The sequence below is a fragment of the Panthera tigris genome, chromosome A1 (assembly GCF_018350195.1).
Source record: "Panthera tigris isolate Pti1 chromosome A1, P.tigris_Pti1_mat1.1, whole genome shotgun sequence".
Taxonomy (NCBI): Eukaryota; Metazoa; Chordata; class Mammalia; order Carnivora; family Felidae; genus Panthera; species Panthera tigris.
This window is the reverse complement of record NC_056660.1, coordinates 36,791,879-36,802,071: the sequence shown is the minus strand read 5'-3', so window position 1 is coordinate 36,802,071 and position 10,193 is coordinate 36,791,879.

The following is a 10,193-nucleotide window of genomic DNA, read 5'->3' as shown; positions in this document are numbered from 1 at the left end:
ATATTGTCCGTAGACAAATTCAGAGAATGGTCTATATGTGTCACACTGAGAGAATAAATGAAGTCACTTCTACAGACCACTGACGACTCTGAGCCAAGTCTGCTTTTGGATTGGTTCCCGGAGCTGCCATTGATTTCAGTAGGAGTTGCACACACAAATCTCGGCATTGAAACTAGCTGATGGACAGGATGTTATTACAAAAAGCAAATCTGTAAGATGTTTCAAATATCAGTAACAGCCAAAAGGGAAAAAAAATGGCAGTTAATCAAATGTCAAAGCAACACCATGTAGAGACAGTTTTGTCCCCAGAAAAGTACATGCGGTTCCTTGTGACTGAGTCAAGTTTCATCATCTCAAGACTAAAATACATGACCTTCTAATTTTGAAAGGAGAGGATTCGACCAAATGGCAAATCAGTTTAATTTGCTTTTAAAAAAATTATATGTCTGGGGAAAAAGTAAAACCATGGAAAAGAAATGAAATGCATAAAAACATATGAAAAACATAGCACTGTGACTTAGTGAATATCTATAGTTGAGAAACACAGTCAGAGGGACTCTTTCAAACTGTGAATCTGGTTATGTCACCTCCTCTGAGGGAACTCTTCAGTGGCCTTTTTTCTTACAAAAGATACAAAATGTCTTAACACGAATCTCAAAACTGTTCATGGCCTGGCTCCCACCTAGCTGGTCAGGCACATCTCCAGCATGCTGGTCAGGCACACACCCTGCCCTCCAGCCCACAGCTTGTCTGCAGTCCTCATGCTCTCTGGCATCTAAGGTCCATTATAGAAACAATTTCTCCTTCCTGGAAGGCTCTTTCCTTCCCTCTTAAACTAACCCCTATCCCTCCATTAGCTCAGTCATCTTTTCCTTAAATAAGTGAACCAAGTCAATTTCTCCACTATCAAACTCACAGAAATACGTTCCTTTACATTTTGTCCCTCCCTTTGTTAGTCCATAACCTCTACATAAAGACCACGTATGTATTGATCATCATTTTGTCTCTAGTGCCTAGAACACTGCCTATACCTTAGGAAAGAAACTCAAATATTTGCTGAGTGACTGAATGAGTAAATGAGACATCAGGGCAAATTTTAGTAACAATCACCCTAATACTGGTTGAATTCTTTGAAGGCAAGAAATAGATAACAATCTTCTCTTAGTAGACTGAGCAAAAATTATTAATTCATCTCTTATTCAGAGAAGGGGGCTTATACACCCTTCCCCAATAATTATGATTCCCATTGACAGATATCTATGGAACACAGAGAGATCACTCATATCTCTATTCTGTCTTTGCTATTTCCAATGTGAAAAGTATCACTCGATACAGAAAATACTAGATTGTCTATATGGATAGAGACTTGCAATCACTCTCTAAGTAACTTTCTTTTTTTTCTCCCCCTTTTACTTTATTTATTTATTTTTCAGAGAGGGAGCGAGCGTGAGCAGGGGAGGGGTAGAGACAGGGATAGAATTCCAAGCAGCCTCCATGCTGACAGTGCAGATCCCAGGAACTGTGAGATCATGACCTGAGCTGAAACCAAAAGTCAGACACTTACCAGGCTGAGACGCCTAGGAGCCCCCTAGTGATTTTCTAGCAGCAGATTAAATACATGAAAAAGTTGAAATTTCTAGTGAATGTAGTCATAACTACCTTAATATGCAAGGAAAAATAAGCTTTAATACTCATAATATCAATTATCAGATCATGAAGCACTAAAAATAAGCGTTGGCAAGGACACTGAGAATGACTCATTAAAACAAACAAAACAAGAATAAATCCTGCAAGGGAGAATTTCAAAATATTCTTGATGCTTGTGATTAGCCGAGCATACCGCTGTGTTGGCACAATGGGGTTGCTTTTAGTGAATTCCAATCCTGGAAAGATTCAAGAAGATATTATAAAAATTCTTAGCAGCTTAATATTAATAGAAGTTTTTAAACAGTGTTATGTTTAAATGTGTTTTCTTAAAATTTTCAATGGGTAAAAAACATAGAGCGATTTATTATTAACATCGAGAGTCCATGTGTCATGAGAGCCTGAGGCCCTGAATTGTAATTAACAGAACAGAATTAACTCTCATCCCCCCCCCAAAAAAAAAAGAAAAGAAAGAAAGCACAATAGGAGAATAAGAAAAAAGTCTAAAAACAACTGTAATAGACAAATAGCATTAACACCAGAAAGCCCAGAGACACTTAAAAGTGATGACAGCCCTTTAAAACAGTGGCAAGCAAATCTAACCATCTGTTTCCAGAAACAGAACTTAGCCAAAGGTGTTCCAGGCCTTTGTAGAATCATCAGTGAATCAAGTACACAATCTAATGTATCTATGGGCAACCAGAAAATATATAAATAGAGTAGTACATTTTGACATAGTTATGTCTTCAAAATCACTTATTAATGATGTACCTTTGAAAAGAAAGAAGAAATCATCCTCAAACTATATCAGAATCGGACATTGTGAGGAATGTTATCACAGCATGCCAAGCTGTAAAAGAAATCCAATATTATGTAAGATAATCCATATAGTAATAACATATTGGATTTATATTATAAGTAGGTATTTTATAAACTTTTATATTAGTGGAGGCTGAGCAACTAGGTAATGTATTCAGCCAAGGTGGCAACATTCTTAAATGGTAGGAAGAACAAATTTTTTAGGTGATATTATTTGACTGTAAAGTTCACGTTTTCAATGCAATATTTCATGATATCTTTGAAGAAAAAAGTGAAACTCCCAGATTCATACTAGTATCTGCAGAAAAATAATTTCTGAAGAATTAACATGATGTGATTTTTTTCGAACAAGATTACTTCCTTTTAGGATACTGATTATTTAGGAGATTAAAAGTGGGTGAAACCTTCCTCTTCCTTATCAAAGTAAACTCCCAATATGCCTAGCTCCAGGAGGCATCTCTTAAATGAGATAAAACCAGTCATTAAAATCCCTTTTCCTTTTTTTCCATATTTCAGAGAATTATTCCATGACAAAATGACTATTATTCATCTATACGTGGGTGCTAGGAGAGGACTTGTCTTTCAGGCTTAGAGGATAGCCTGGGCTTCTGTAATGCAGAGCTTCTGAATGGCTTACCCACTTCCTACTCCTACTGAAAAATTGGGTCCCAAGAATGTTTCCTTGATGAATAGTTTGGCAATTTCCAAACTGTGAGTTTTTTTCCTCTGGTTACATGACAGTGAAATCTATAAGCATTTCAAAGTACAAAGACTGCCAAGGCCTTTTCTGACACTCATTTCCTATCCACAATTACCCAACCCAAAATACATGAGAATAATACTATGAACTCTTCAGTATGGCCTTCTTTTTCTTAAAATTTTTTTTAATGTTTATTTATTTCTGAGAGACAGACAGAGTGCGAATTGGGAAGGGGCGGAAAGAGAGCGAGACAGAATCTGAAGCAGGCTCCAGGCTCTGAGCTGTCAGCACAGAGCCCCAACAGGGGGCTCAAACTCATGAACCGAAAGATAATGACCTGAGCCAAAGTCAGACACTTAACTGACTGTGACACCCAGGTGCTCCTGATCTTCTTTTGAAATAAAATGAAAAGACCTAGGTGCTTATCTGTACTCAGTTTTTTTCACAACTTGAATTTACATTGCCAATATGAAATACTTTTTCTTGTCACTGATAACAAAACAGCCTGATTCTTAAACTGTGATATTTCTGGGTTGAAAATAGGGTTGTCCTCCTACCATTGGTAAGGACAACTTTTTAATCAACCATGATACTGTCAATACTGTATTAACCATGTCTCCGCCCCCCCCCCTCCCGTATTCTGATGCTTTGACATCTGGGGCCTTGCTGAAGCTGGAGGGATTAGAGATAGCAGACAACTGACCCAGAAGCATGCTTTTCAAGTGGCAAACCAAACAACCTGGAGTTCACACCCTCAACAACCTTCATTATCAGGCTCTCATACTCTAGGCCATTCCAGGGCCAGGTGGCAGACATCTATGCCCTAGAACCCTCTTGACCAACCCTGCTTCTTCCTCATGTAGACTTTTTTCTTGGGAACTATGACTATTGTCTTCGTATTTGTTGCTATTACCAAAGCTAAATAATAGGACCTTTAAAAAAACATGTACCTGAGGTATAATTGTATGGCAAAGGTTATAAAAACAAGGGTTTCTGAGAAGGAAGCAACATGTTAAAATTCCTCTAATAGGTTTAAAAAATGTGGAAGATCCTGAAAATTGGAAACTGAGTGAACAAATATCAGGTGTGTAATATAAATATTATAATAGCTTTTACTTTTAATGGTGGTCAGAGATTTTCACAATTTTGCTTTTAATGTGACTTAATGCTATTGTTTTGCCCATTAAGTTATAACACATCTTTTGATTTTGAAGAAACATAGGCCTTAAAATTCCAGAGGGACTTCAAGTTACTCTATTACATATATATTGTGTACCCATCTCTCCATTATTGTAGATTTTTTTTCTGATGCCTCCCTCTAGAGGCAGGGGTGGGTATGACAGTCCCATCTAGGGATAAGGTCACTTGCTGAGGTCTTAGAGGCTAAAAACGAGTAAGGAAAGTAGAGCAGAAATGTAAATCAAGTTCTTGAGAAACATGAGTGTAGGGAGACTCATCAAGTACCATCATCATCACCAGTCAGCCAGGATTTATGATTTTCTTTTTTTCTAATTTTTTTTAAGAATCTTTATTTATTTTTGAGAGAGAGAAAGCAAGCAGAAGATGAATAGAGAGAGAGGAAGACACAGAATCCGAAGCAGGCTCCAGGCTCTGCGCTGTCAGCACAGAGCCAGACGTGGGGCTCAAACCCACAAACTGTGAGATCGTGACCTCAGTAGAAATCGGATGCTCAACTGACTGAGCCACCCAGGCGCCCCTATGAAGGATTTTCTTAATGCTAAGCATAGTTAGGCATTAAACACATAAACATAAACATTACAAGGTCCCAGTCTGAATAAGGGTTTGATCAGAGAAGCAGACCAAATGGGTGCTATAGCAAAAGGGAATTATTACAGGGATTAGACCTAACACAATTATGGGAGTTAATGAGTCTATACAAAGCTGTTGCTTTTTTGTCTAGCATTGGGACTGACATCATGACAGGTCGGCCTTGAATGTAACTTGGAGCTGAATAAAAATTAACTGGAATACACAAAGGTAAAATAAAACTTACCTCTGTGTTTTAGCCCATTGAGATGGTGCAGGCAAACCAGGTCCAAGGACCTAGAAGGGAGTCCCACAGGTCCAGCCAAGAGGGTCCCTGGCTACTCAAAGTTAGAAATTAAACACAGTTACCAGGAAGTGGGAGCAGAGTTTATTGAAAATATAGAGAGAGTACAGGTACACAGAGAGTGTCTGAGAGACTCGGAAAGGAAAGGAGAGAGAGGCTCATCTTTGCTCAGGGTTCAGGCTTTTTATTAAGAATTGTGGTCTGGTATACATGTCCTCTTATGCATCTAGAAGCAAGTCAGAACAAAAATATGGGCCCAGGTGTCCTTCATAAGAAAATCGTTCCTTGGAATGAGAGGGTCTTGGCATCTACATATCTAGTGCCAGTGGTCTAGAATGTGCATATGATGGCTTTGTCCAGTCATTCTCACCTCGTCCTTCCTTAGATCTTATCTACTGTGCTGGAAGACTCTAAAGATATCATTAACTCCTGTCTCTGACAAGGAGGACATACCCTATTTGCTCTATGAGACATGTGTAAAGTGGGGTACAGGTCCTAGCAAGAATAGAAACAGGAAAAGGAGCAAAAAGGCAGATTTTTCTGGAGTCCTTCAGTTCCCCTATCACAGAATCTTGATAACGTAAATGACCTACAGAAGAAGCTAGCACTGTTCATCATTCACCACAGAACTATATGTACATCTGGTCCATGGCATAGAGAAATTAAAAGAGAAGATATTTAGGAAGCTGGTGGAGCTGCAGGCCTGGATACTGTCTCATGCCAGTTTCAGAATTAACAGAACAGAAACCACATGTGTGCTTTGCCAGTGTTAGGCACCTTATGCCAAACTCAGTGCCTAAAAAATCTTCTCATTCACCTCTTCTTCCAAATCTTGCACAAACTTCGATTGTGGCCGCCTCTACTCTGGATCTGCAAAGGGAAGGTGAGCTCCAACTTGGCTACGTTGGCACAATAGAACACCACAAAAGTTGACCCTTTGTCAAGCTGGCATCTGTACCTACTTCTTTTAGCCATACTTAGTCTCTCAGGAAAAATAACAGCCAAGTGGTGCTTCTGCCTAAAATTATACAAGTTTCCATTGTACAGTCAAAAACATACTAATTCTTTCTTAAAAAGGATACAGTCTCTCTACCCACCTTGGGTGATGTTCTTTTCTAGATGAACCACATTGACCCTTTGATAGTTCATAACTTAAAAACTGAGATAGGAGATAACATAGCACATCTTATGTCAGATTACAGGGGAATGGGAGAGGGGAAAATGTTAATTAATTAATTAACTAATTAATGTGTTTACAAGTAGATTTGTAGCAGAATAGGAAGAAATATTAATAACTATTATAACCCTCAGTTCTGTAACTGTTCATGTGCTCCTAACTGCTATTTATAACTATCTTCATTGACTGACTAGCCATTCTACACAGCGTTTCCTCTCAGCAATCACTTTGTTGGTCCTAATTTTTTGCCTATTAGTGTGATCCAAACTTTGTTTCCTGAATGGTTTGGTCCATTATCAGTCCTGCCTGAACAGAATTGTGGTTTCCCATTGCCTTTTATCATTTGTCATAGGCAATCCTCTCCATTGCCTTCTTAATCTCATTTATTTGCTAGTAGCTCTAATAGCTCCAGGATAAAAGAATTATTCCCCACAGCCTGTACAATGGCCCTCTTGTTTGTCCATCAGTTCACTAACACAAAGAACCCAAATTGACTAAACAGCAACGTCAACTTCAAATTTTAATGGAACCCTTGATGTGAGCCCTGGCAGAGGCATTCCTCTCTTGTGAACTAAAATGCCTAGATCAGAAAAACCCAAAGTCACAATTATTGTAAACAAAATTTTTGTCGGCAAATGACTGAGGCATAAAAGAGAAATAACTCCCGTTTCCATCTTTGTTTCTCAGACCTGTGAATACTGACGAGGATGAAACAACATCACATGTTAATCCCTGATTGAGTGATACTACATCCTAAGGAAATTACCCAACCCCTCAAGATACTTCCAAGGGTGGTTGTATTTGAGTCTTCAAAATGTCATTTCACTATTCTCTCAGGACAACTGCTTCAGGATGATAGGGAACATGGTAAGATCAGTGAGTTCCATGAGTGTGATCCAACTGTCACACTTCACTTGCTTTAAAATTAGTTGTTTGGTCAAAAGCAGTGTTCAGTGGAATACCATGGTTATTAAGGCATTCTATAAATACATGAATGGGGTTCTGCCAAAAACATTGTGAACAGAGAATAAAAATCTGTATCTAGAATAAGTGCTTATCCAGTGATACTAACGCACTCTCCCTTCCATGAGAAGTGTGTTCCAATGCAATCAACCTGCCACAAGGTGTAGATTAATGCTCAAAGAATCCTGTTTTTCCAGAGTATATTGGTCACTCATTGATGGTTGCTGCCAGACAGGTCGTTAGGAGTGTAAGATTACATTACTGATCCCATAAATAATACCCCTGCCAACCCAGCCACTTGTGACTGTGATGGAACAATCTGACTAATACTGACAAAAATGGTTATCTTCTCCACAAAACTATTAAAATACCTTTAATCTTAGATTACCTTTTGGTGAACATTTACATGGGTCACCAGTATTTTTATATTCTCTGCCCATTTTTTTGTAGCTGTTTGTTTTTTGGTTTTCAAAGTATATTTATTTATTTTGGGAGACAGAGAGAGAGCAAGTGGGGCATGGGCAAAGAGAGAGGAAGAGAGAATCCCAAGCAGGCTCCACACTGTCAGTGCAGAGCCCAATGTGGGGCTCAATCCCAAGAACCGTGAGATCATGACCTGGGCCAAAATCAAGAGTTGGAGGCTTAACTGACTGAGCCACCCAGGCGCCCCATATTCTCTGCCCCTTTGTAAAGATTTTCCCACATACCTTTACTCCAGAACTTATTGTACCAATTTTCCAGACCAGTTATTTGAAAGACTCTGGTCATTTAGCAAAACCATTATTCACTGCCTATAAATCACTGTAGATCCCTAAGTCTGAACATCTCACATTCCAGACAAAATGAACAGCCAGATGAATTGCTCAATGGTCTGCCCACTAAAAGAATTTTCCTTCACAATGATCCTTCAAGGAAACCCCGGAATGGGGCTGTATTTTTGTATTCATCTATTTTATGTAGTTTTACCATTATCATATAGAACCACCTATCAACCAGATTCATTCTTTTGGCTTAGTCAAATTTTCTTAGGGAACTCCCTATGAGGTCAAAGAGGCAGACTGAAAGGGAGGAGGAGAAACAGCAGGGGTAGGAGACATAGACATCTAAGCCAAATATTCATGGGACTTTTTTATGCCTTCAGGATATACTTGGACCTAAAATTTTATAGACCAGGTCACTTGTTAATGGAGCACTGCTGTGCATACCATTGAACATCATGGTTTTATAAGACAGGTATATTCCACAGTTTATTATGATTTTGGAGCCTAATTCAATGGCAGAAATTCCATCTTCAAGGGTGGCTTACAAAAAATATCCATCCCAAAGTTCTTCATAAAAACTAGAGCTCCCCTCACAAACATACTTCTCACTCCCTTTAGTAAGAGCAGTGTCCTCCAGATCATCCTGCAGACAGAGTTTGGAATTGGTGGACCAGGCTTTACATGATAAATTCCCTGTATCAATCCAATCTCCCCTAAAGATGTGGATGCCTTCTTTTATAGTATACTAGCCAGATTGTAGAATTTAAACTTGATTTAGTGTAATCCACGTTTGGGTCCAGGTTTTATAGTCTTACTGAAAGAATAGTCATAGGATCAAGTAAGAAGTAAAGACAAAGGTTCAAAGTAAAAGTTGAAGGGAACAAATTGAGCTAATAGTCAGATGATGCCTGCAGTTGTGTACATGTTTTAAAGAAAAAGGGTTAGGATTTTCTAGGCCATAACCCTAATTTTTGAATGGATAAACAACCCTGTGGTTCCTTGATACCCACACAAGACCTCAGCAATATCACAAAAGTTTAAATTTGTTTTCATGTACACATGCTTACAACGTCAGTCCCACATTCCAATGACCTTCTGTGTCAATTCAACTGACACTATGGACTTCCAAATGTCTTTGAGGAAATACTAGACTCATTTTTCAACAACTTAGTTAAATACACAAGATAAAAAATGATCATAGGAAGCCCCTTTTCACCATAGGAAAATGATATCATGCATCAATACTACTGACCAGTAGAGAGAAGAAAGCTTGGTCTGATTCCACTCTGAGGTTGAAATGAGGAGGTCTTCTCTTTCTCTGCTGCTCTACATACAGCTAGGTGGGGCACCTGGGTGGCTCCGTTGGTTAAGGTCCAACTTCATTTGAGGTCATGCTCATGCTTTGTGGGTCGGAGCCCCACATCGGGCTCTGTGCTGACAGCTCAGAGGCTGGAGCCTGCTTCAGATTCTATGTCTCCCTCTCTCTCTGCCCCTCCCCTGCTAGTGCTCTGTCTCTCTGTCTCTCCAAAATAAATAAATGTTAAAAAATTTTAAAAAATACAGCTAGGAAATAGACAGCGAGTTTAATTTTCTGTCTTGGCCTAGAAATGCTCTCCATTGCTTCCAGCTTTTGTCTTCTCTTCTGATCCTGAGTTCCATGTTCTGGTTTCCACAGCTATGTTTTGGTTAGTTGTGCCAGTACTTTCTCAGCTGGCTTGTTTTTTTCATCTCATATAAGAGAGAGTTGATGGTCTTTCCCAAACCCTCTGCCATAAGAAGCAGTTTCAGACATTATAAACTCTCATTAACTTTAAAAACCTACAATTACAAAGGATAGCAACTAGATCTGCGATAAAATAGAATGGTACAAAAAAACTATCTGGGTCCTCTGCAGAAATCATTCCTACTCCTGGTGAGACAGTCACGAGAAATCCTTGATTCCTCAGTCTAACAAACAAGTAAGGAGAATTATAGGTAATTATTTATTACTACATAGCAATATAATATGGTAGTATAGTTATTTGTATGATATACTGACCACATGCTTGATCAAGGACT